At 40.5% G+C, this 27,583-nt stretch overlaps 1 protein-coding gene across 3 annotated transcripts in view; it reads left to right on the top strand.

Moving 5' to 3' along the window:
* The first annotated feature begins 481 nt into the window (after positions 1 to 481).
* MTUS1 (microtubule associated scaffold protein 1) overlaps positions 482 to 27,583 on the top strand; it is a 121,636-nt gene continuing 94,534 nt past the window's right edge. For 2 of the 3 annotated variants that reach the window (XM_084204647.1, XM_084204645.1), the window contains exon 1: positions 731 to 809. The gene's annotated coding sequence lies outside the window, so the exon portion shown is untranslated. Of the gene's footprint in view, positions 521 to 730; positions 810 to 27,583 lie in introns of those variants that run through there. The other variant, XM_084204646.1, reaches the window with a different exon arrangement.

Below are 27,583 nucleotides of genomic sequence, written 5' to 3'. Positions count from 1 at the left end.
CAGCAGCCCGGGGCGGCAGGGATGGCAGCGCGGCACGGCGGGGGCAGGGCCCTGACGGGGGAATGCGGCCCGGCCGGCCCAGGCGCTGCCCCGGGCGGGTGATTTAGCCGGCCTCTCCAGCACCGGGGCATCCTGCGGCTTCTCACTCCGCACGCCGGCCTTGAAGCCACACGCGGTTTAGGAACTGAAACGAGACCAGGCAGGTTTTGTCACCGTCGGTTGTGAGTTTGAAGAAGCGCACTTTGCCCGGCTGAGCAAGGTCACTGCTTGCCCCGGCTCGGCCAGGGCCCACCGTCCGCCGAGACCCGCGCCACCCCGGTCCCGCCGACAGCCCTCAGGAGGAGCGGCCGCCCCCCCGGTTGCGGCGGCCGGATCCTCCTCCATCCCGTGCGGTATTTTTAGCCGCTGACCCAGTTCCCCCGCTCGGTTACCTGCGGCTCTCTCACCGCCCGGCCGGGCCCCCCCGCCGACAAACGCACCGCCCGGGGCCCGCCCGGCACCGCCGCCCGGCCCGCGCCAGGTGAGGGGGTCTGCTGCGGGGCAGGTGCGCCCGGAACACGGCGGCGGCGCCTCGCTCGGGACGGCCCGGAGGGGGCGCGGGGCTGCTAGAGGGGCGCAGCCAGGGACAGGACGGCCAAGAACGCCAAGCCGGCGGCGCTGACGAGGAGCGGGCGGGCCGGTGCGAGCGCGGCGCTGCCGGGGCCTCCGCGGGGGCGGAGGGGGGGCGGTGCCGGCGGCGAGAGCGGCCGCGGCGCAGTTTTCTTCAGCGGCGCCGATCTACAAGTGAGGGGTAGTGTATGCGTGCCGCCGTAAGTGCTGACTTTACTGTCTTCTACACAAGTGTGAGTGCTCCCCTTTCTTCCCTTCCTTTTCTTTCTCTCCTCGCTCTCTCTGCGAGGGCTTCCCGGGGTGGCCGGATAACGGGGCACGGGAGCGGAGCGCTGCTGCGGCTGCCCGGGGGAAGCGGGTCACTGCCGCCGCTCCGTCCTGCTCCGGCTTTCTTTCCTTCTGTGCTCTTGGGCGATTGCCGCCCGCCACGTTTCCGCGGCCCCGGCGAGGTGAGGCTGAGCCGCGGCCTCGGGGCGCAGCGCAGGTGCGGCTGCAGCGGGGCCCGCCCCGAGGGGCCTTTCCCCGGGACTGAGGGGTCACAGCTTCGGCGGGCCCAAGTTGTGTGTTTGGAGTTTTCGATATTGAGAGATATGGAAATTGTCTATTGCTGTCGCAGCTTTTTTTTTTTCTTCTCCTATCTAGATGAACACTGACACCGTGTTTGATATGTGTAAAATGTGCCACAGCTCGCTCTCGTGCACTCGGAGTGCTTCGGTCCTGCACTATCAGCACGAACACTCCTGAGATTTTTAAAGGAGTATTTTTAATGCTCGCTCCTCTGCTTGCTGCTATTTATACCATGGCAAGGAGAGGAGAGCTGGAGTTTGAAAAGGATGTTGAGCTTTAACTTGATACCATTGTTTCAAGGTGAGAGAGTGCAGATATTTAAAATAAAGCAAACCAAAGAAATGCCCAGAAAACAACCCCGTGAAAACAGCCTACCTCTCTGTTTTTCTACTGCGTAATCCAAGCAGAGAACTGAGCATCCCCTTCTTGTTAGGGTATGTAGGTGATGTTCTTCCACGGGGTCTAAGCCTGTACTTTGGTTTTATTATTTGTTTGCTTTATGCTTGTGATGTGATGGACAGCTGGGTAAACCCCACACCGGGAGATTATCTGAAAGATGAAGTCTCACAGTGGCAGATGTATGACTTTCACTTATGTAAAAGAAATCATTACTGGTCACTGCCTATGCATTGTAAGGTTTTACAGTAGCTATAATGTAAAATATTGCTAACACTAAGTCTGACGAATTGGGTGATACCTGCACTGTTGAATATATATTAATAGGTACTCAATTTCTTTCTTCTTTTTCTGAAAATTAATTCAGTACACAGTAACACCTCTCTCTAAAGTCAGGAGAGATAGAAGCTTTTCATATAGTGAAACTTTAATTTTGGGAATAGAAAAGCTTTAACCTTTATCGCTTATATCACTAAGATTTTCAGAGTGGATGGTGATAACTAATATGATGGATCTCCCTCTGTGGATGGCTAAATAAGATTGGTATTAAAAATTGTTTCTTCCTCGTGACATGCACCGTGCTCTGGTGGAAGTGCAGAGCAGCATTGCAGTGGCTGGCTCGCGTGACTGTGCACCAGCCACTGGGGTTAGCTTAGTTCTCCTAGTACTAATTATCGTGGGTGAGCAATGGATTGCATTTGACTCTGTTTTTTATGGAGTAATTGTACGTGTGGTAACAAGGCTCTGCTGAAAATTCATATAGTCACTTTTAAAATATTGCGAAGCTTTGACTTCTGGCTGAGATCAGTCTGCTTCAGAACTGTGGCTGAAACAGTGATCATAATCTGGTAAATCTGATGCTAAAACTTTACCTAATATGATTTTCCATTCAGAGTAGGCATGAGTCTGTGTGTAAAGATTCCATAAGTTAAATATATTTGAACAAATGTTAAATTTTTAGTAGTTAGCCCTGTAATTGGATTTCATTATATTTTTGAGCAGTTGTAATTCAGTAAATAGGAAGCCTTACTGCCGGATGCATAATTATTCCTTATTCTCATGTGTTTGACATACATCTGAAATCAATATCTGAGAATTGACTAGCTGCAGAAGTGCAGTGTCAAGGCCTTGAAAAAGTCAAGATTTGATGGAGTAATGACACTCTAAATGCATTTGGAGCTTCCAACTCTAGCATTTTGTGGTTTCAAACTTTTGTCTGCAACCACATATGTTAAAAGTGGGTTTCTTTTATAGGCAGAGCCAAGATTCTTATACAAAAATGTCAAATCTAAGGAGGCTTTTTTTTTTTTAAACCTTGTAGGATTTACTATTGAGCTGAGATTTAACATGTCGGGTAGCTAATGGTCTCAACAATCTAGCAAAATAATTGCTAAGATTTGTAATAGGAACTGTGGAATGCAGATTAGCCTGCTGATAGTGTGGGACTGATTTTTTTTTTATCTACAGATATAAAGATACACTTATGTTTTCATACGTATATATGTGCCTTGTACATGTATAAATGTATATGTTTTGTATAGAAATATCACATATTGCATATTCATACAGGATGTGAAAGTGCAGCACTGCTGTAGTTTGATTGTTTGATGATGAGAGATCAGATTATGTGGTCAGAAGTGCCACGTGTGGTATGTATGATTCAACAGAAGCTGCTGAAGTGATTGCCTGTCCTAAGTCCCTATTTCTGTTCAAGTCATTTTGTTCTATTCATTCAGTTTCATGAAGTATCCTGATTTACTCTTTTAACGGGAAAATCAAGCATTTTTGTTGCCTTTATCCCTTTAATGTAGAAGATTACCTGGTGACTTTGTGAAACGCTCATTCTATGGAGTAGTTTGAAATTAAAGCTGGAAAAGTTAATGCTCTTTATTCTGCTTTACTTGATTGCAAGAATTAATGCTTCTTCAGTGTTTGTGCTGTGGAACTGGCTGTTGTACAGTTTGCTCTAGGCAAACATTAAAGTGAGAATGATAACAGCCTACTTCTTTCTAAGGGAGTGCTTGCACTCTGGAGTTTTTTGCTTTTCCTTTATGTTTTTAGACTCAGTAGTTGCTCTGTTGGAGGCATGGGAAGAATTGTTTTCTGCTTTCCTATTTTCTCTGTTGTTGCGAAAATGATTGCACAGAGTATGTTATGCATAGGTATGCTTTATTTTCTGACAAAACAGTTAGAGTTAGTTGATAATTTTGTGTCCTCCAAGTAAAAAAATAATATTAATTATGAGTCGTAGTTTTCTACATGAGTGGGCTTTTCCAGTGCCAAAAAGTTATGTCAGTGGGAAATTTCCTTTTCCCTGTCCCTTGCACCTAGATTAACTTCAGTTTTATTTCATGGACTTCTCCTTCCCTTGAAGGAATTGCATTAATCCTTTTACACTGAGTTAACTCAAACTGCTTTAGTTACTGCTCTGTTTAGTTTTTGTATCAGGAAAAACTGAAGCTGGTCTTAGTGGATGACTTTGATGTGATCTGTGAATTGCCCACTTGTATTGACTCCCCAGTGTCTGTTTTATTCCTCTTTAGATGGTTCCCTTAATGTCTGTCATTTTGTTTGGCTTTGCTATAGAATTTATTTGAGCCCTTCAAACTTGGCTAAGTTGCAGCTGTGCTCTCAGCAATCTTCAAATATTTAAACATATCACATTTTTTTTCTTTTGCAATCTTATTTAAACTATTTAAAAAAATTAAACTAGCTTATTTTTGCATTTAATATAAATGTGGATTTAAAGATTGCAATATGTAATTATGTAGGGAAATTAAACTAGTGCACTCGAGGCACTGGGAGTTGAGATATTGTAACCCCACACTCGGTTTTGATGAACTAGTTCTAGTGCAGACCCCTGTGAGTGTGCATACAGAGGTTGTCTGTGTGCTCAGTGACAGTGGGCATCAGCTGTACGGCAGAATCCCTGAGGTGGGGTAAAACAGTTGGAATGTGTGGTACAACACTTTATTCTAGTGGCTAGTATTCCTAGTATCACTCATATCTTTTACTCTCTACTCTCTATACTGTGTCGAGCAGGAAGAAAGAGGACAAGCTTTCTTCCGGAGTCAGTTTCCCTGCTGTGATTGTTTCATTCATGTCAGTGAAGAAATGGACAAGCCTTCTTCAAGCAAAACCGGAGTATTGAAGCAGGAATTGTCATTACTATAAAAAAATATGGTTGTAGATACATTATATGAGGGTTTTTTTCCCTGATCTTCTGTCAGTGTGTGAGGTCCACATAATGTGTTCTGGGCTTGTTAGTTCAGTTTGATAGCATTTGCTGGCACAAGCGAGGTCTGGATGGAGTGATTTGTGAAATGGTGCTCCTTTTTTCTTTCTGAGATCAGCTGTAAACCTATAAGACTGGCCAGAAAAGAAATTATTAACATCACCGGGCTCCTGAAAGAGTGTGATTGTACTCTCAGATGAGTGTGAGTAGTTGGTGCTGCAAGTGTTAGAGACTGCGTTTTGCCTCCATTCATCCCCTGTTGGAGTTGTTGAAGAGGCTGCTGCCTTGTCAGGTCTCTAGTGTGGAATTGCAGCAAACTGAATAATCTTGACTGAAGAATTTAAAAAATAGGAGGATTTTGCTGCACCATCATTTCAGGAGTGTTTGAGAACTAAGTATCTGTATGCCATCGGAAAGTCTGAGAGCATTGTGGTAAAGACTGTGGGCTGATGAATAAACTACTGTTAAGCAAGAAAGACCATGACTTGTCCATTAGATATGGTTTGTGGGCCCATTCTCACAATTAACATGGATCTGCCTTTCCTGTTTTACTTCGTGCTTTACCTGGATGCTTCTAGTGAGTCAAATAAGATTACTCTTACCTGAGGATGCTAAAGATAAGATTGTTGGATTGTTTCAAAACCATATTGTGAGACCATTTTTAAATTGGAGGTATAAATGGAAGATGCTGCTGGCTTATGCACAGTGCACATCCTGTTAATGCACAGTCTACAAGAATCATCACTTCTTGGACAGAGTCTGAGTTGCTTGCTCTTAATATCTGATTCAAATGTTTTTGTGGCAGCGAAATTTTTTTTTCTATTATTATTAGAGGTATTTGAAATACCTGTGATGTGACTTAAAGAGGGAAGTCAGAAAGTACTTTCACAATATTTTCCTCAGGTTTGTATTTTTCTTTAAAAAGTGTTCTAATTTACAGAATTACAGTTTGCCTGGGAAGTATCTTTTTCCATCCCTCAAACTGAAGTAGGACTACAGGCTGTGCTAGATCAGGTCAGACATGGCAGGATGCAGCTGAGTCTTGCAAATCTGTAGCTGGAGGTTCTGTAACCTGTTTTGGGTAATCTAGCAAATAACTTCGTTTAAGGAAAGAGATAACTTGAATTAAGATGGTTGGTGAGCCATTTACAGGATTATAGGCAAGTGTTGTTGTGGAAGTTAGTTGGCAATTGTACCTGCTTTTGGTACTGAAGTCTTTCAGATTAAACACTGAGACCTTCAAGGAAATTGATCTAAAGCAAGCTGTTGGTGGCCCTTGCCTCTGAAATGATGCTGATCAGGTGATTCTGTCCCTGAGCACGATCACAGCTCTTTATTGCAGCTCTGAGTTGCAAGAAGATTATAGTTCTGCAGTTTTCTGAATGCTGCCTCTTGCTGTAAGAAATTCTCATATGCTCCCCTGTGAGCCTGTCATTTCATCCAGTTGTATGAAGTTTTGATGTGTCAGATGTCTTTAGCATTGCTTTTAGTTTGAGGGGGGAAAAAATCTCCAAGTTTTCTGGGTGAAATTAGCATGAAATTTGACTATTTTTAGTGGTATATTGGTAAATGGTGAATAATTGGATGACTGCTTAGTGGATAGAAGTAATAGCTTGATAAAAAATTATTCTCTAGAAAAGTGGCATATATACAGTGTGTAATACTGGAAGTCAGTCTTTGAAAGCTTTATTTAAAAGTTTTGGAGTTCTGGTAACCTGTGCTCTGCAGTGGTCAGTACAACTTTCACTTTGTGGAGCAAAAGCAACAATACACAGCTGTTGTTACTTTTAAACTGGATATCCAGGTTTAGAGACGTATAAAGGGTTGTTTGATTGGAAATTCTCAAAATTGAATCTGTTTTTCACTCTGAGTTGCTTTGGTTATTTTCTTCTCCTGCTTATTTTATTACTTTTGATGTCTTGAATTCTGTGTTATTTAATGTCACTTCTGTCGCTGTATTTCATACAGGTAGTTCTTGTGTCTGTCTTGGCCTTTAAGTTGCTCAATTAAAAGGACAGTTATGGAAAAATCATTCACTATGAGCATTTGGAAGTAACGTGGGTAGATGTTCATTTTGGGAGGTACTGGTTGATACAGAAAACAAATATGCAGCATGCATCCCAATATCAGGTTTATTTATATAAATATTAATTCACCATTTAACTTACAAAGCAAAAAATTTTAATAGCATCAGGATGCTGTCCTCTTGAATCTTTGTGATGTTCTTTTGGGAAAAAACCTGAAGAATAACCTGAAATTCGGTTTGAAAGGCCTTTAACACTCCTCTCTGCCACAGGCAGTGCTTTTTGGACTGTTGTGTCATCTGCAATGATGTCACTTGGAGATTAAATTCTTCTGGTATTCTATTGATGGAGTTTTATCTGTGGGAAAGTATGAACTTCCCTGACATCTTCATTACTAGGCTTTATTTAAACATCTGTTAAACCTTCTACGGATTTGCTTTGGTTTTGTTCACACTTAAATTGTGCTCTTTGAGATTAGCAAACTTAAACATCACAGTTTTCAGAAAATGGAGTCTCATCATTAAATCAGTGTATGACTTTCTCAGAAACTGGAGAACTAAATGTAATAAGAAGTGAACTGTTGCACCTTGATTTTCTGCCTGCATTTGTCTGAAAGCTGATGTTTGTTGGTGAAGGACCTGATAACTAAACACGTTAAAGCTTAAATAAATCCAAAACCCACTAGAGTGATAAGATGGGTTGTTTGAACAACTGATTCTTGCAGCAAGGTGTATGCAGTATTAGAGTTGTCACTTTTTGGAACGTAAAAACTAGCTTCTATTAGGGCTTGTCTATCTTAATTCCTGGGAGTATACATTATGCTCAACATTTTTGACTGAAAGAGTAGCTTGTTTAGCTCCTCTCTGAAATTAGCATTGAAACTGTCTTTTCATACTGTTTTTCAGCACAGACATCTAGCCTGGGTCATTAGAAAATTTTCAGTGAAGATTGGACTACTGTACTTAGTGTGCTTGAGAAAGCCTCCTCTGTTGTCTTTGATGTCATGTACAGGTTCTCCTTGTAAGGGTCAGTGCAGTTTGCTACAGGTGATCCTGTCCTGCTTTTTTGTTGTTTAGGTTTGAGTTTTTTTCTGTAAAAGCATTGGTTGAAACTGGATGGTGCTTTGTCCATCATTGCATGTGGACTTTGTGATTTCCTCTAAGAGGATTGACATCTTTTAGTTTTGCAAATGTGGTGTTCAAACCATTACTGAATTACTGTATGTCTGTTTTTGACTCCCCTCTTCTTTCTGGTTATTCATTTGAGGAGAAAAAAAAAAGAAAAGGAATGCTCGTATTGAACTGTTCCTTTCCACCTTTTGGACATTAATCTTTCAGTTCTGCCGTGTACATGATTATTTCTGACTCTTGGCTGAAGCTGTTAATGGTCATGTGGCTTCTTTGTTGACGCTGTCTAAGCATGTGAAGCACTGATGCTGCCTCCACAGTGTCTGTGTTGAGTTGCAGGACAGCTCACCTTTGATGCTGCTGGTTGATGGCTGTGTGATGCATACTGTTTCTGGATGTACTGGCCTAGCAGTTCCTGGCAGTGTAAGCAGGCTCTCTCTGTTGCAGTGCGTTCTCATCTGATGTGTGCACTGGTTATTGCTTTTCTCCCATCAGTCTTCAAGGATCTTAAAACCATTACTCCGTGGCTGACTGCTATCTGATCTTGGGAAGCCTATTGATTGCTGTTCACTGTTGCAATCTTACCTAATTGCATGGCTTGTCTGCCAGTTTCACCTCTGCAAGACGCCCTCGGTGCTGACTTGACCATTTTATTACATTGTAGATATCTAGAAGGTGTCTACAAAAAATTGCAGAAATTTGGTGTTTCTTTATGTTAGTACTATCTGAATAATTCCGTTTCAGGTGTGCTCTCTACCAGATGCTTTAAGTGGGCAGCCTGTATGGTGCTGTATCATCTCAGTAATACTTTAGGAGTGTAAGTTTGCAGGAGCTGAAGTCTACTGCAGATTTCCACCAAAGAGAATGTTATTTTGTATGCTTTATTTGCTCCTCATGTAGTGTTACAAGCCAAACTTACAGAACTTTATTCTTACTCCTTTATCTTTCAAGAAGTGTGGAAGGAACATGAACTGTTTTTATTGTCTTTGAAATTTCATCCTTTTCAGGTCTCTGCTAGCAGCAGCTGCCCTCAGCAGCCTGAAAGTGCAGGAATAAAATCTGTTGGTATGATTTGTAGTTCATATGTGTTATAACATATGACTTGATTTAATGAATTTGTTGCCAGATTGTCTGAAAATTGTTTTTGTATCACATAGTAGATTACTTACTGTGCACTTTTTTTGATGCTTCTTTTGATTTTGTATGAGTAATTTTATTTGTTGCTGAGTTTCCGGTAATGAAATTTTTGTGTCTACAGCTGGATTGCTGGAGTTGTTCCTTTGCAAGCTTTCTGTAAATGAAAGAAATTAATTGGATATTTTGCTCTGTTTGCATCCTTACTTGTGTCTCAGTATAGAAGCATCTCAGAACTGCGGATGTTCCCTGTAGTGCATCTGTGTTTCCTCTGCTTTGTTTCATTGTCATAAACAATTCATAGGACCTGTTGAGGAATTGTTTTAGTTGAGTGTTATGAAACTGAACTGTCTGGGTGTTGTCTCCTGACACATTATTATAATCAGCCAGAACCTTGATGCCAGGAGATAATGAAGGCTGGTTCTGCAATCAGCATAGGTTGGTGGCCTTGGGCAGTTGGATGCCTTTAGGTGTTTGCACTCTCAGTATCTGCCTGGAAGGACGGCAGAGGCTTGCCAAGCAGCTGGGAAGGTCACCTACTTTAGTATCCTTGAATCTGTAGTAACAGAATGCATGTTCTTGCTCTGCTCTCGTGTAATGAATAGCTTCTGATTTGGAGTTGTGCAGACCACTGCTTCACCTAAGGATTCTTTGTGCTCTGTAGATCCTTGATATCCTAATAGCAGATAATACAAACCTTGTGAGCTTGGCAGTTTTCTCAGGAGATTGGACAGGCTTTTGGACATCCACTTCATTATGTATACTGCTTGTGGTAAAAGTTTGCTCTACTTTATTGCACAAGCACACACAGATCAAGATATCTGAGCAGTTTCTGTATGTGGTTAGGACTCATCTTTACCTTTCTTTCCTTGCCCTGAACTTGTTTTTGTGTTTGGGTTTGTGTGCCAAATGTTTTGTGTAATAAAGTGTCCTACTGCTCAGCAAGTGGGCTCCAGAGTCAAATACCGTAAAGTCAGTCTTCTGTGTTACCGATTTCTCATAGGTTTCATAATAGTTTTATTTAGTATAGCTAGTATTTATTCATGCTTCTCTGTTTTAATCAAGCTGCATCTTAACACCGAGGAAGTTAGTAAGCCTGGCTCCAAATTTCAGCCAGCTTGAGCTGGTAGTTCATTTAATACCTTAATTGCAAGGTGATAATTGAATAGGAGTTGTCTTCAGTTTCCTACCTGCAGAGGCTGTATCATTAGACCTTCTGAAGTCTTGCTAAAAGCTGCCTCTACTGAAAGATGTATTGCAGCTTTAGCTATTACTTCAACAAGGAAAGTATTGAGCGTGTTTTTTGTTGTTGTATTGGACCAGTGGCTTCCCTGCTTGCCCAGATGCCTGTTGGCCAAGTGCTTTGGGCACGAGGTGGTGGTACATGCCGTGTTAGTTGCGGTCTCAATGTTTTTCAGTGTTGGGCTTTTTCCACCTGTCCCAGCCTAGTGGAGGATATCAGGACTGTAATTCTTCCCCTTGGTTCCCAGCTATCTTTATTGCAGTAAGCTAAACTGCTGGACTCACACAGGTCACAGCATTGTTGTGCTGGTGTGTAAGCCTTACTCTACAACAGCATTTAGTCACAAACACACATTTGTAAAAAATGCACTTTTTTAGACAAAATAAGCACTGTGGAGCCTTGAAAGAAACAGCTGTAATGTACTCAAAACTGAGAAGAGCAAAGTTAAGAGACTGCAGTGGTTAGAGCAGCTCTCCCAGCAGAACATTTGACACTTCAGTGGTGTAGCTTGGCATGTGGGCATGCCTCCAGCCTCTACTCTCCTAGGGGTTACCCTGTTGGTAAGGTGTCACCTAAATATAGTAAGCCTGTATGGTGGGGGTGCTTTTTTCCCCTGCAATGGGCTATTCTCAGTGTAAAATAAGCACAAGAGCTTTGTGTTCTACAAGGTCACTCCATCACAAGCTTTCAGATGTTTCCAGTTGTTTAGCTTTCTTATTGAAGGCCATGTAGAAACTGTGTGGCAAACCCTGAGATCAATATTTCTGTTCTCTAATCTGTAATGGGGTGCATATCATTGATAAAAGATGTCTGGTTCTGTAGAGGTCATTCCATAGTATTTACGTAAGTTATATTTAGTGCATGTTTTTATCTGATTGGTGTCAGAATAAAGCTGCTGTTGCAAACTGCTTACTTATTTATAAACACAGAGAATGCAAGCTTCCTGTAGAGGGCCAGCCTAGAATTTTGTTCTTAAAAAAATGTGGGGGAAGAGATTTCTAGGAAAAAAAATCAGTTGCAGTGTGTTCTTGATGGCTGGTTGGTGGTGGTTTAGTTTTGCCAACCAGTGGCTTTATGTAAAAGTATGTGTGTGGTTGTCAGAAGTGAATACAGTTAGATGCTATTGAGAATTAAGTTTCTCAATCTCTAGGACTAATCATGGTCTGCAGGTAGCAGAAGTTGGCTTACAACACAGTTGCAGAATGGTGGGCTGGCTCCTTCCCTGAGCTTCCTGCCTGCAATGATCATCTTAACCCCTGCCTGCCTCCTTACCCACCCCACCCCCTGCCCCGCCCCCCCCCCCCCCCCCCCCAAAAAATCAACTATGAAAACCCACAAAAAAAAACCCCTAAACCCCAAAACATTTAGAAATGCACTATTTATGTACATCCCATCTCTGTTTACTCATGAGTGAACACTTGAAACTGTACAAACAGGCAGGTCCTTGAATCTAACTTCTAATAGTCTTTCAGTGTATATGTTTTGTTTCCTGTTTTTTTGTTGTAGAGGAGTCTTAGATGGCAAATTCATTTTACTTTGTGACTCAAAGTAACATTGAGTAACTGGAAAACCATACAATATAAAACTATTCAGAGTAACTGTAGCAACCCTGTATTTTTTCATTCAGCAAAAAAGTAGCATTTTTAAACACAGAAGATGAATCTGTAGTGTTGAAAAGGGAAAATGTCAAATAACATGCATCTGTTCACTCTTGAGAAGAAGTCTGTTACTGAAGCGAGTATGAGTGCTGTAGTATCTTTTCCATGCTCTTCAGCTCTTCCAGAAATCACTTTTAGAATGAGGCAAATGGCCTTTGTACTCAGTGATACTGCCTAGAGAAAAATTTAATCCCTCTGGACTAACGACTGCCTTTCTACAAACCAGTGACTTTGAGGTTAATGTTTAAATATTTAAATGGATTTGGCATGTTGCCATTTAAGTGGAACAGAATGTGCTTAACCTGAAACTCAAACAGTTCCCTGGGCAGCCAAAAAAATAAATAAATTACTCAATAGTGCAGTGATCTGGTAAATTGAAAGATTATAGTTTAACCCTAATCCTGGACAGGGTTATCCCAAAGGAGGAATATCTGTCTTATTTTTTCTGTTTAGTTGAGAGCAATTTTTATGGACGTTATTGGAACTTTTTACAGAAGTTCTTAGGCTAAGTGGTGGCACTCATCTGTGGATCAAAGTCCAGCATCAACAAGTTCTAGTGTAGGGTACTGATCTGCATGAAATAATTTTAAACTTCTTGAAAACTGGGTAACTTGCTAAATTCGGATGATTTTATTTTTAGTTCTTTCTCTTTGGCTTGGAACGTAAGGGTTAAACAAAGGTTTGCTAGGTGTAAAGCTTAGTTTGGAGTCTTGATACTTGCTAGAAGAAGTTAAAGAAAGGCAAGAGCAAGTGCACCTGGCATTCTTCACATCTCTAGGGCCCTCTACCTTAATCCAGAGGGCTGGGTTACCAGTGCCTGGAAGAGAGGTGGGAGCTTTGGCCTTGAGACTGCATCTCTAATCCAGTCAGATTGTGATCTTAAATTTACCAAGAACTTCGCTAAAAGTGTCCCACTCAGGGGAGCGTTTCCTGCCTCTTGTGCCAAATGATGCAAACCTGGGTTTTCTGCCAAATATCCCAAGGATTTTCTCATTTTCTTCACATTCTGCACTGGTGACTGCATACTGTCTGTAGTTGAGAGAATGAAGCAGTGTTCAAGGCATGCTAAGGTAAGCTCTGGAGGGAGACAATTTTCTTTCCTCATTGTGCTTTCTTATACAAATCTCATGTTCAAGTGAAACAAGTATGTGAATGTTTCGTGTATAGATATGAAACCTTGCCCTTTAGAACTCTTAATAAAAATAACTATAAATCCCATAACTCCAAGCCTATGAAAGAAGTATTTGAGTTTGCAACCACTTCCCAGACAAACTAGTCTTTTTCCTAACTCTGATTGTGTTGTATTTGTGCTACAGCACAGAATTGAAATTGTCTGGGCCAGTGTTAGATATTTGCTTGAGCTCATGTTTGCATCCTAGAGAAAGGAATTTATACATCACATGTGATTTATGTGAATCAAAAGTGGGGTTCCCTCATAAATGGTTAGGAAATCTGCACAGTACCAAAAAGCATACTCCACATGAGTGCTACAACTCTAAAACTGGTATGGACTACTTACTCTTCTACATCGTCAATGTCAGTAGTTGGAGACAGTTTTATCAGAGTTTAATATATTTGGTGATTTCCTTAAAAATGAAAAAGATATTTCTACCTAAATAACTGTTTCATGGGTCATTTCAGGAAGGGAGGACAGACAGACTGCTTTTCATAGACCAGCCTCTTCTTCCTGGTGGTTCAGAGGTAAAGGGAAGATCAAGGCAAAGAAAAGTTTACTTTGGAGTGCTTTATAGATGGGTATAAAAAAACAATCTGTGGGCATAAAAAAACAATCTGTGTTTCATTCAAGAAATAACACATTAAGTACCTCAGCTAGAAAACTTGCAGTAGGAGCTTTTAATATGAAATTTTCAAATCTTACTTTTGAAGAAAAATGCTCTTTTTTACCCCTTGCGTGTTAAATGAGATAAAGGAGAACAATATGTTCAAACTGTCAGCTTAACTCTTAAAAGATTACAATGATCTGTGCCTGGTGCTGCCATGTGTAGTCAGCTTGCGACTGCAGCACTTAAGCATCCTTAGTCTAGGAAAACTTTTCATTCGGGGAAAGAATCTAGCAGTCAAAAGTGGTAGGAAGAAATTAGAAAAACCTGCTCAGGAAAGCATGCAGATTGCAGATTTAATCAGTTTACAAAATAGGAATGGATGGGTCAAAGAGAAGATAAATTTGGATCTGTTCTAAAGGGGAGAGGAGAAGGAGGGCTGGTTGGTGATCACTTTTTTTACGGGGAGTTATTTTCTCTGTATTTAAATAGAGTTGAAAGTATGTTAATCTCCTTGAGAGAGACTGTTATGGGCAAAATGGGGGGTAGTGAAGTAGAAACATAAGTCCAGAGCTCAGTATTGACTAACCTATAAGAACAGCTTTTAAGAAATCCTTAAAGTAGTCAAGCTGTAACAAGTTCAACTAGGGACCAAGGAAAGTCAGGTAATGATGAGATGAAGCAGGCTTGGCACAGCAGGGGAGGAAGGGCCTGTGTGTGTGAGCTTCCACTGGTGTTGATTTTATTTTGGGGGTAGTGTTAGCATGTGGCTGTCAGATGGCTATGGTTAACGTACCCTGCCTTGTCCTTTGTGCCAGTTGAGCAGCAGCAGGATTCACTACCCAGTGATTCTGAATGCAGAATACTTGTGGTGCTGAGGGTGAGATTCTTCAGCCTGAGTATCCTCCCAGTCAATAGCTATAGGCTTATTGCTTTGATTCCTTCTGATTTCTGCATCTTTGTGTGTTGTTTTCGTTTTTCTCTCAGAGATCACAGAATCATGGAATGGCCTGGGTTGTAAGGGGCGTTAAAGGTCATCCAGTTCTAACGCCCCTAGCATGAGCAGGGATCTGTTCAATTAGATCAAGTTGCTCAAAGCCTCACCTCAACCTGGCCTTAAACACTTCCAGGGATGAGGCATCCACAACATCTCTGTTTGACCTGTTCCAGTGCATCACCATCCTACAGTAAATAATTTCTTCCTAATGTCTAATCTAAACTACTGTCTTTCAGTTTGTAACCATTTCCCCTTGGCCTGTCAGTACATGCTCTTGTAAATAGTTTGCATATTTCTGGTAGGCTCCCTTCAGGTAATGGAAGGCTGCAATTAGGTCACCCTGAAGTATCTTTTTCAGGCTGAATAATCCCAATTCTCTCAGCCTTAATGATTATAGCCTGGAGACAGTTATTTCTATTCTGCAGGTGGTCAACTCTCTACTTTTCTATTAAATTTGTGACATAGTGTTTTTCTGATGGTAAGTGCAATGAACTGGTCATCAGTATTTGAGGCTGTGAGATGGGATCTCAATGATGAGCTGTGTAGTGCCAAACTCTTGGCTCTTCCAGTATCATATTCTTCCATTGGTAACTCTATGGAGCTGTAGTATGCTGTGTGTTAGGTGGAGTTCAAAGCCTGTTGCCATCCATTTAAGTTTTGCAAGGCAGAAAAAAACTTGGATTTGCCAAATTAGTTTGACACCTTGAAGAATTTAAATGCTAAAAAGCTCATTGTTATAGAGAGGTTGTCATCCAAGAACATGGGATAGCTGGAAGAGTTGTTTCCTCTTCAAAGAGCAATCATTAGCCTCTATCGCTAAAAGGATGTCTTAGTAATGTAACAGTTGTCACCTATTTCTCTAAAGGCAAAAGAGTGAGTTGATGTTCTATGCCTTGCATAATGATGCATTATCAGTTCTCACTTACAATTAAAGATAACCGCATCATTTCTTGGAATACTTCTGTATCACCAACTGGATGCACATTATCCACTGGATACCTAAGATTCATAACTTTGTTTCTGAAATATTGGAGGTTGTTGCTTTAATAAAAAGGTGTTTAATTTTGTGATCATGTAAGAGATTTCAATTGGCTTTATTCCTTATATCTTGAAAACCCAAACATTGGACTGAATAAATTAAACAAATGCAGAGAAAGTTCTAATTGAAAAATTAGAAATTATTCTGAAATGTTTAACTCTTCAACTCTAAATCTGTGTATTCAAAAGTAGTGGTTTGTCTGTGTTTAAAAGTGTCAGTGAGCACATACCACTCAAATAGCATAATTTAAATTATGAATATGTTACAGTGAAGTTTAATATAACTATGATAATTTCACACTTAAATTGACTTTGTTCAAATGTACTTGTTTTTATTACAACTGTTTTATACCCTGAGGAAAAATATTTTCGGAGTGTGAAAGTAACTTGTAACACTGTTTCATGTAACTAATGTATTCTAGTTTTCTTTTTTTCTCTTCCCGCTTTTCCTGCAATGCTGAATTAATTTAGAAGCCTAGAGTAAATAGGTTTAGCAGCAAGTTATACACTTCCAGATTAATTCTATGATGTGGTTAAAATAATTTAGTAAAGGAAAGTCTTCAGTTTTTTGGAAGCACCATTTTCAGCTTTACTTGCCTGTAGCCGACAGGAGTTAAGAGACTGCAGTTTATGTCACTTAAAAAAGGTGAGGGAGAACTGTTAGTTCCATAAATGCACAAGTGAATAATTGTTCGATGTGTTGCAATATGACTTTTCCAGGCAACTGTTCTTTTCTCAGGCTATCTGAAGGTAGGCTAAGATTACACTTATGCAAGCTGCTCTGCAGACTTTTCAGTATAAAATTCTCTTCCAGGGAACTGTATGTTGTAACTTGTCATGCACAGGAGGACAGTGACAGTGGGGGAAACACCTGCTTGTGTGTGTGTTTCTCTGTGACCTGGAGCACAGGGTCATTGTTTTGCCATGGCCCCACCTGAATGCTCTCAGCACCCAGCACCTTGTGGAGCCTTGTGCAGACAGCGCTAATGGTGCTGGGCGGCAGGAACTCCTGGGCACTGCAGTTGCTCTGAAGTAACTTTGTAGCCTGACTGTATTTGAGTTGTGGTAGCCCACAGCTTTACAAAAACAGTAGTTTGTGGTTTTAAAGTTGTCTGAGTTCCTCAGTCGGAAAAAAAGTGAGCTAAGTCCATCCTCCTCTTACTTCAGACCTGGCCAGGCAAAGGTGTGCTTCTTTTGTTAGCTACAGTTTTGTCCCTCAATGTGAGCATAGTCCAAAGTGTTAGAGAAAAGACCCCTCTACAAATAGCATTTGTCAAACTTGTGAAGTCCTTGTCAAACCTCCCGAATGTGTTGGTAGCATGCAGGGAGTTTTAGATGCAGTGCTGGCAGTGTCTAGGGAAAATTCCTCAGCCTGGGTCTTTTATTGCTGCATGGCTGAACTGATCTTTGAAAGTTGAAATCTCATGAGGGGACTCTCTCTAATCTGGTTTTTATGGTTTTGTTTTAGTTCTTCTTCCCTTACTCTCACTGATTTCTTGTACTCTGCTGTATGCCACTGGGGAGAGCTTTTGATGACTAATCTAACTCAGCCTCGACTTGTCTCTTTTGAAAGGCTTGTGCTTTGACTAAGTAAGTAGTTTGTGGGGTATGTTTCTTTCTACTGTGCCCACGTGTAAGTTGCTGTTATACACCAAATAACTTCCCAGATTTATTACTTGAAGTTGTATGTTCCATAAACATAGAAACATGCTTTTATATGTGGCGCTTACAGTTCATTCTTTACTGCTAGAGGTTGAAAAGGTTATTAGCATTTTCTCAAGCCATTTGCTTAAAAGTGGTTTAAAGTAAATCTTTTTGTTGTAAAAATTACATAGAAAGTGGTAGTACTTGTGAGTGAGGTTTGTTGGCTTGTACTGAATGATAAACATGTACTGTCATTGATTTCATGTTCCCTGTGTTTTAAATTTTACAGCTAAAACAGAAGTGTTAGTGGCTTCCAGAGTTAAGGCTAAAGACTTACCAGGCTGAGAGACAAATGCCAAAAAACCCCCTTCACGTACTTTCCATATGTTGTTGACACACTCTTTGTTGGAAGGCTGGTTGATGTGTTGGCAAAACTAGTATAATATCCTATTTTCTATTAGAAGTTTAGAAGGGACTGTCAAGTTCCAGTTCTTAAAATGGAGAGTTGGGGATGATAAAGGGCCTCTGCTTAGTGGGTCTTTTTGCTATTCTGGGTATTTGAAGTGATCCTTAATCATTGCTCTTTGCATGCTAAGGTATTGCTTTTCTTTGTCTGATCTTTTCTGATCCTGCTATCTTTAGCTAAGCTAAAATACTGAAACAGGACCTGCCAGTATTTGATTACAAAATTAAAAGGAAATATCAAGCAAACCTTTAAAGGTGATAAAGGAAGTGTAATTTGTTTTTCTTTATGGAAGAGGGGAAGACCTAGAATGGGGAACAAAAAAAAAAAAAAAAAAAAAAAAAAAAAAAAATTGACTATTGCAAAATGTATTCAAGCAAACTTGAATGTATTATTGAATTGCAATAAATACTCTGTAGTCAAGACTCACTTGACCTACAAACACAGAGTTCAACACCAGGGGTGAGCAAATCAGTTACTATGTAAAAATTTATAATTTGAGTGATAGTGGGCTGGCTGCCTCTTGCTGCCTCAATCTTTTGATGGTTCAGTAGTTTTTCCAAACAAGCAAGTGGCCACAGCTTCACCTTAACTTTTAGCTTCACTGTGATCGTTTCAGGAAGAAAGGTAAAATACCCCAAACTCTGCAGGAGGAAATGCTGGATGCAGCAGTCTGTGTATGGGTCTCTGTTAGATGAAAGTAGTAATTATTTCTAAAGAAATCCTGGAAGTAGCTTTTGAAGGATTGTATTCCAGTGACAATATCTTATATTTATGATTCTCTTTTTTAGGCTATTTAACCAATCTTTTAAGAATAGTATCCATTTTCAGCATTCTCCCATTCTACTGTTCTAATCCTGAAATGGTAGAGGAGGAATTAGTTTTGTGTCTGCATTTATATAGCTCACATCTTCACCTGTGGCTTTCTGTTGTCATTGAGCAGGACTGGTAGCAATGTTTTTTTCCAAAAAGCTTAAGATTTTTCTTAATAAAATGTCTTTATCTTATTGATGCTGATGGGTGAAAAGCGCATGCAAAAGAGTGTGTGCATGTGAGGAATAGTGTCGTAAACACTTAAGCACTCAAAGTGGAAGCTGGTGCTTGGTATCAAGGTGTCCTTCACAGCCAGGCAGATTTTGCCTGTAGCACAGTGGGCTAACATCTCCAGCCAAAAGGTCTGAAAAATTGCTTTAAGTTGAATCTGCTTGAATGTTTAACAAAACTGCTGTGGACTCTGACCTGTACCCCATTCTGTGTGTAAGCACAGACATGTTTTTCAAACTGAGAAAGGGGAAACCATTGTCACAATTCACTAACATGCAGCTTTTCATTTCTCTCCAAAACGGATAATTTCCTCAGCAGATGGAGTGAAGGGGAGTGCAGGCTGTGAAGACAGTGGTGGGGTCCACGAACTTTGTTTCCCTTACTATGATCTGAGGGAGTGTGGGATCTGAGGTTATTGCACACTACCAATTGTTGGCCAGAATTGTATGATTCTTGTACATCTTGTCCTGTTCCGGGTCACTCAGCTGTAGATGAGGCTGTCTGTGACAACTCATTAATTTGCTTATAAAGCAGATGTGCCCACCTGCCTTGTAACTGAAGCCTCTTGACTTCCAGCTTTCAACTTGACTCTGATTTACCCATGAGGCTTTAGTTAGTGAAAGCAGGTGATTTGTATTTGTGTAAGTATAGTGGCTGAATTTGTTCTGTGTAAGAAATAGACTGTAGCTATTAAAGCAGTTAACCAATACCTAAAAGTCTGCAAGTACGTTCTGTCAGAAGCAGCTAGTGACCAGTATTTCTCTGTATATATTCTTTCTAACTAAGCCTGGCACTATGGGCATCTTGTTTCTTTCTGCATATGGTAGGTTATTAATGCGTTCTTGTGACTCTGACTCACCTCTAACTTCCCCCCCGCCCCCCAGGTCAGTAGTCTAAAAGCCAGCTTTGCCTTAGTGATCTGAGTGGAGACTTTTTTTCAGACACCCTTTTTCAGAAGGGGCCTTTTACTTTCTTCCTACTTTGACTAGAACTTTTGGTTTTTTCCCAAGCATATGGAGTGTGTGAACTTGTTGGGGTTTATTCTGATTGTGAGGAAGATGCAGCAGCCTACAGTCAGGAGGGTCTGGTTTTGGGGTGTCCCATCGTCCTGATGATGCTCTTCGTAGTTGTTACTCTTGAAGTGAGTGCAGTTGTGATTGCTGCAGCTGCATCTCCTTGGTTGTTAAATGTGCCTCAGTGGTTCTGCTTGTGTTGGAGAGGCTGTCAGCTTTCCTGGACCTCAGCTGGCTCTGTGCATCTTGGCAAAGAGGTGGCATGTCATGCCAGGGCTGTCAGACTCTTGTAGTTCATGTAATACGAGAGTCATGAAATTTGGCAGCCTTAATTTGAAAGAAGTCTGGTGGTGAGACCACAGGAATGTTCTTTAAGTTGATACTTGGTTTTTCCTTTCATAGTTAACGTTTTGAATGTAGTGACCTTCTAGGTACATGCAAGATGGATCTGCCCATGCCATGGGGTGAGTCTATGCAAATGCCAGCGTCTGCTTATGGCACTGGTGCTATATTTTCAGTTAGCAGAGCCTGACTTTTTGGCTTTGTTATTACACAGTTTGGTTCAGAATAGAATCAATTCCCCTGTGGTTGGTTTGGAATCCAAATTATTTGCTGATCTGACTGTTGATTTACGTATATATTTGATGTTGAAAATTTAACAAGGATCTTAGTAAACATATTTTGTGTTGTGAGTGAGCATTTTATAGTTAAATCCTAGAATTGTATTTTGTCCTTGTACACTATAAATTAGTTACTCTTTATATCAAAGAGTAAGGTAGAGATTCATTCAAGATCCGATTCATCAAGTTAACCCAACTGCAAGCCTCCAGTGTATTATTGCACTGAATCAGTGGTGGTGATAAGACTTGTGATTGTTTTGTCAAATAGGTTTTAAAATGTATTTTTCCATTGTGTGGTCATATAAAGAAACATACAGGTAGTGACATACAAATAAACCAGAATACTGAGGTTTATTTCATTTTATTTCTGCATGTGGAATCTAATGCTGAGCAAGCTTTTTGAAGTAAGTGCAGTGTAATAGTGGTGTTTCTTGGGTTCTGTCCATTCTATGCAAAATAACTGAACCATGTGATAGGATGAAAATGTAAAAATTGGCTGCTAGGCTGGAGCACAGAACTGAGCAAGAGAAGGCACTGATGGCAGCAGTGTTCTTGTGTTTGTAAAGATTACTCTGCTTAAACCACAACATTATCTCTGGCTTGTTGGTATGTGAATGCCAGTTTATTCTCTCTGTGTAAAGTTCTTTGCTCTTTCAGCGGAGTCTGTGGGAATCCCTCAAGTATATTGGATATAAAAAGCATTCTCATAGAGTTTCCAGTCTCTCTGCTATAGCATGTGATTGGCTTGGATTTCATTTGTATTATCACCTGCTATGTGAAATTGCAGTTTCTTTATAGTACATGGAATTGCAGGTTTGAATACCTAAATATTTTTTAGGAAGGAACGTAGCTTGTCCACAGGACTTAAATTTGTTAGTAGCTAACCTTTATTTTGAAATGTGCAGGAGAATGCATAACAAGACTAATTGAAAACCCAAATTTGTCAAACTTGGAATTCATGATGGGAAGAAACACACACCAGTTTTGGTGTGACTACTAAGACAGAGGCGGGTGGTAAACTGATAGGACTTAACACTTTTAGAAACTGGAAGTTTAAGCAGGCAGTTGCTCTTGCTTCTGCCTTGGATGGGGAGAGGAAGATTTTGTGAAACAGTTTAGAAGACTTTAGTACAGTTTACTATTATAAAAACTGTTGCTTTTGCTACCTTTCATGCCTGCCATTCTCTGTATTGCAATGATTTGTGAAGAAAACGGTCAAAGGACTCAGTCTGTCAACTTCTGCCTTGGAAGGTTTGACTGACAGAATTTGATTTTGAGACCAATATGTATGCCTCAGTAGAGTTTGTTTACCTGTCACAGGATCATTTAAAATACACATTTTTCTCCTTTTTAATTAAAAAAAAAATCCTTTTTTTCCTAAACCGTTATCAGTGGTCAGAAATGAAGTACTCAGTGCACCAGTCAAGCTGTCATGTGCAAGGCCAGAAGAGCAGGACTAACTTGAGCACTTTAGTACTTGCCCACAGATTGAACCTTGGCCTCTCCTGCATAATAATTGCTCCATTCCTGGGTGCTGTCCTTCCTTCTGACTTCTGGCATACCTCATTTTGATTAGGAACTTCCTTGTAGATGGAAAAAATTCAGTCCAAGGAACTTTATTGTCACCATCCTCTTTGTAGAACTATTTTGCAGACTACTGTTTCTTGTTACTTCTTTCAGCAAACTTCTGAAGAGTTTTAAGTCTTACCACGAAATATTGCTTTGCAATCCCGGAGGCTTTTCTGTAGCTGGACTTTTCAGAGGATGGAAGTGGTTTCCAGGTGGCAATCCTTTCCACCCCTGGTTCTTGTGAGGCAATTTCCTCTGAAGAAAGTTCCTAATGCAGCATTAATGGATTGTAGTTGACATTTGTGAGCAGTATACTACCCAAATGGCTTGTGAAAACACATCTGCTGTGTTTAATTTGGCACAGAGAGAGCAGAACCCCAGTTGTGGATTTGAAGGAAAAACATCAAGGTAGAAACAGCTTCCTCTTCCAGGAATATCCTGCAATACCTGATGAAGGAGGGAAAAAGTACTCTTATGTACTCTCTAAAATTAGAGAAACAGAAATGAGAGATCCAGTGGATCCAGTAGATTCTCCTGGATGCTCTGCTCAGCTCAACTTTTTCTTGCTCAGCTTTTGGCAGTTAGGGTTATGTATTTTCCTAGCAGGAGAAGCTTAATAACTTTTCCCCCTCTTTATTTTCTAAGATTACTCAGCACTGGGTGTGTGTTGTGGTTTGGGTTTTTTAATTTTGTTGGGTTTTTTTCTTTCCCCCTGTGCCTACATAGGCAATCCTTCTATATTCAGCCTGCTCCAGCATTCTGGGATTTCATTTACCAGAGTTGTATCAACAAGCTGTGCATGCAGAGTCCTGACTGAGCAGGACATGAGGATCCTTGTTTGTGCCCTGTGAATTGGTAGATTTCTAGATGAAAATATAGAAACTGCAGCATTGTTGACAAGCTTTGTTGAACTAGCTGCTGGTAGAGGAAGTAATTCTGTCATGCAAACTTAAACAAACTGAGATTGCTTTCTAAAGGAAGTTGGTTACCCTTCACAGTATTTGGTTGTGCAAGGTTAATAAACTTTTACAAGGTACCTGAGCATCAGTTTTTCTTCCTCATTCCCTAATGCTTACCCCCCCCCCCCCAATGCAATGCGCAGCCCAAATACATGGCTATGTGTGAGAATTGTTTTCTTCCTTCTTTAAGCTGAAATGCAGGAGTTCCTTATCTGAGTTCCAAACTAATGTCAGCTGTATGAAGTTACTCAAGTATGCTTTGTGTTAGCCCTGTGTAGGAGCTTTCCACCTGCTCTGCATTGTGATGAAATACTTGCCTTATCAGTGTTTTTGACTTGCCTTTGATATGGATGATAGTTGCATAGATTTCTGTACTATTAAGTGACTGTTTGACCCAGAAGCTGCCCTTTGGTACTGGTACTTAGCAGAATTAAATAATAAAGGCCTGTGACCCACGTAAATCCAAGAAGTAATATTCTGTCTCAGGTAATGATGGATATGTATTATGTCCTTGGATGAACAGCCTGCCAAGCACAGCTTGTGCACAGTGGTGCTTTAAACCCTAGTGCTATATACAGTTTTGAGCCTGGGCAGCTTTGATTTTTGGGTGTAAGAATATAAAGGTATCATTTAAATAGAATCTTTGCCTGTCCCTGTGCAGAATCTATAGAAGTTGCAGTAATTTTTTTTCTCGTAAGAATTTTTTAAGATAGTACTAGTGAGAAGCTCCTTTATCTGTGTTCTTCCAGTTATTTACTGCTGCAGATTTGCATGTCTTAAATGTTGTTTAGCCCAATAAATGGTATTGTGTAGGTTGCTGCTAAGAAGACTGAATGCCTGGTTTGTAGAATGACTGCTTGAAAAGTGTACCGGATCAGAATGGTGACTTTTAAATCATCATGCTGCTGTCACTGCCTGTATGTAATTTCACTCCATCAGGCTTACAAAGTCAATGAAGTGAAAGCCAAAAGGGTTAATTGTGGGGTGAACAAGTCTTAAAGACTGCAGAGGACCAATCCATGTATATAAGTAAATTGCCTGACTGAGTGTACTTTCTGGCATAAGTTGATGTGTGATCAGTCCTTGCAAAAAAGACAAAGCTGACTCTGAAGAAACCAGCCAGAGCAAGAGAGAGGCAGTTCTTGCTTGTTAATCATGAGACTCAATTAGGTTGTCAGTTATTCAAGGGTTATGATCTAATTTATTGTAAAATCAGATGGTTGCTTTTTCTCTTGTTAGCACAGAGAGAGACAGTGCCAGAGCGTGCAACATCCTCTAGCTGTGCATATCTCTCATCTAATGGAAGTCTGTACAGAAGCTGAAACTCACTGGGGAATATCAAGTATGGATGTGGCACTGGGTGTGTAACACTTCTGTCACTGCCTGTGGCATTTATTTTAGTCAGCTTTGAGTTGAAATCAAAGCTAATGTTCCCATGTAGCATATAACTGTAGTTCCAGGGTATCTGCAAAGATGTGATGATGTATATACACTTTACTCTAGTGGGAAGTTGTCAACTCAGCTATTAGTTGAATGGGGAGAACTTGTTGAGGAGTTTACATTTGAAGTTATAACATGCAGCTGTGTGAAGAAAATTTTGGAAGAGGCTTGGCTATACTACTATTATAGACTACAATATGTAGTCTATAACAAGCACCATTTAGATTTTATGCTTGACTTCAAGCAAATTGATTAAAGGAAAAATATTTAAAAACTGATTTATACCACTTGAGTTTTAAGCGAGAAATTTGTAAATCTTTGCTAGACTACAGCATTCTTGTGGGATCTCAGATGGACTGACAGAATGATTTCTGTAGAGAAGCCCTGAGTCCTGCTGTTGCCCTGCAGATGCTCTCCCTTTCTGGGAGTGCTCCTGCTCAGGGCTCAAATGGAGCCCTATCCCTGGAGCCAAGGAGAAACTGTAGGGCACAACCAGCGAGGCTGGGGTCCCTCAGGTAATCTTGCCCTGGCAGCCTTTCAACGTGTGCCCAGCTTTCCCTTCTCTCCAGTCCTTCACCCTCAAGGTCCTGGTGGAATTTCAGCCCTGGTGGAGCTGTGAGCAGCCTGTCGTCAGCTGCGTCAAGCCGCACGGTGAGCTCGTGCTTTCCGGAGAGCATTGACTGCAGCCTGCTACCCAACAGCATTGCATAAATCAAGCTGTTGCCTTTTTTTTTTTTTTTTTTTTTAGCCAGCTCTGCAAAACTGCCACAGCATATTTTTTGCCATTTGTCTGTTTCAGAGGTGCAGTGCTGTGTGCAGCTTTGCAGAGCTGGTCCCTTTTGGATTTGGGGAGTTTTGTCTCCTGGGTCCAAAGGGAACCAACCAAAAAATGTAGGAGGCATACAACTCTTGTGTCAGGACTGATCTCACAATGAGAAACAGTTTCCTTTGTAGAAAAAAATAACAAAATTTTATTTTGAATGTAAACCAAATGTGTTTTATTTGGCTTTTTTCTTGCCTGTGACTACAACATTAGAAACAATGGTTGTGAATTGCTCCCTTGCTCCAGATCCCAGTTTTGCAACACTGCAGGTGAAATAGGCAAAACTGTTGGGATTTAAACTACTCTCCAGCAATACTTGCTGAAAATCTTCAACAACCATTACTCCTTTAGGACTTCTAATAATTGGGTTGGTGCTGCTTCCTATTTGGCTACTAGAATAATATTTCCTGTAACCAGTTTATTGCAGTTTTGTTACATTTCTTTCCCACTATATAGAATCAATAGCCTAAGTAATTTTTAAGTCTAAAAGCACTGTTTTTCAATTGGCAAATGCAGCATCTTCAGAATTAAATTCTGCTGTGATGATGCTGCTGAGCAAAAGTGCAGTCCTAACTCAGTGGTAGAACTTCTTGATGTGTCAGTGGAAACTGTTCTTGGCTGGCTGTAGTCTTTACTGAGTAAATGACCACTTCTGCACAGCAAACAACTTTTCAGTCTGCAAAAACTGCAAGCTGGTTAAATTTCTGACTTGGTTAATGTGAGAAATCCTAAGCATTTTGATTAATTCTTCAATTTCTACTGCAAAGCAATATCATGGCAAAGGTGCTGCTCTTTCAGTCATTAGTTACCATTTTGGTCTGCTTTTTCATAGAAATTAATCAAATTATAGATGCATTGCACAGGATACTCCACCAGAACTAAATAATACTGCCATACATCTTCACTACAGGTTGAGAGTACTCCAAATGCTCTGTAAACTAGTTCATATCATATGTCTGTGTTAAATATAGCCAAATGCTGAAAGGCTTCTCAGTTGTAGGTGAAGATCTGAAGGACGTGCTATGCATGGAAGCAGCTGAATCTTTCTATGTCTTTAACAGTCTGATTCCATTGATACAGTCCATGCAGAGAGTACTGTTAATGTCAGCTCCAAGTTGTGTAGTACTCACACTAGGGCTGTGGGTACTGAGGCTTTGTAAAAAATTCAGGAACATTCAAGTTCACACATAATCTTAAGAATGCTCAGTTTATGCTGCCTGGCACATTGTGGTAATGGTTAAAGCCATTTCTACTCTCACCTGCCAAGTTGGGGTTCATTCTTAGGAAACAACCACCTTTTTTTTTTTTCTTCCAAAGGATACAGCTGGCATTTTAGCCACCACTCTTGCAATGTTGGGCTGCTTCCTCAGAGTATTTCAGCTTTTGTGAAAGCTTTGTACTTGACAGACAAGAGGAGATGAACAGCAGACAGGCTTCACTTAAATATTATTAAATAATCAGGATGTTTAAAAAGCAAATTATAAAAATCACATGCAGGCAAAGAAAAAAAAGCAGCCAAAACGAAACCACCATAAAGCCACCAGAAAAAACACTTTGCCATTTGACTCAAGAATCCAAGGTGTTATGACTATTCCTGCTTCCCTCTGTATCTGCTTTTCTACTGTATTTGACTTAGCTAGGATGAGAACAAAAGAACATGGGGCAACTTAAGAAGATTGACAGGTCTGTAAAAGAAGAGAAACATAGTGCAGGATAGAAAGGTTGGTGGAAGGACTGACCTGTTAGTTTGGAACTGCTTCTGTTTGAAGTTGATTTAAAGGAAAATGGGCAGCAAAGGTGCTGATGGATGAAGTTTTGTCAGAAAATGAGAAATTATGATCAAGAATGTATAATGAAAGGTGTCAGGAAAATTGCTGGATATCTGAAGACTAGCTTGAAACTTGAGGACACTCTTGAAGAACACAAACCTTATTTGGTCTATGTGAGCAGATAGCAGATGTAGCACAAGTTGACAAAGTATTTTTATTCTGCATAATACATTACTGCCTTTCTTCCTATACTGATAGTATTTCCATCAGTAGGGATTAATATTTCAATCAGAGGGGAAATTTCTGTGAATAATCCTGGCTCACTGTTTCATAGGTTCAAGATACCAAAATGTATGAAAGTACCCTTTAAATGGTAGCAGTGGACAAAACCAGTTTAGCAGAATTCCAGGAAACAGGGAAGGTGATCTGA

The sequence above is a fragment of the Fringilla coelebs genome (assembly GCF_963513975.1).
Source record: "Fringilla coelebs genome assembly, chromosome: 4".
Classification (NCBI taxonomy): domain Eukaryota; kingdom Metazoa; phylum Chordata; class Aves; order Passeriformes; family Fringillidae; genus Fringilla; species Fringilla coelebs.
The sequence above is the reverse complement of the archived record's forward strand: the minus strand, read 5'-3'. Positions and strand labels throughout refer to the sequence as shown.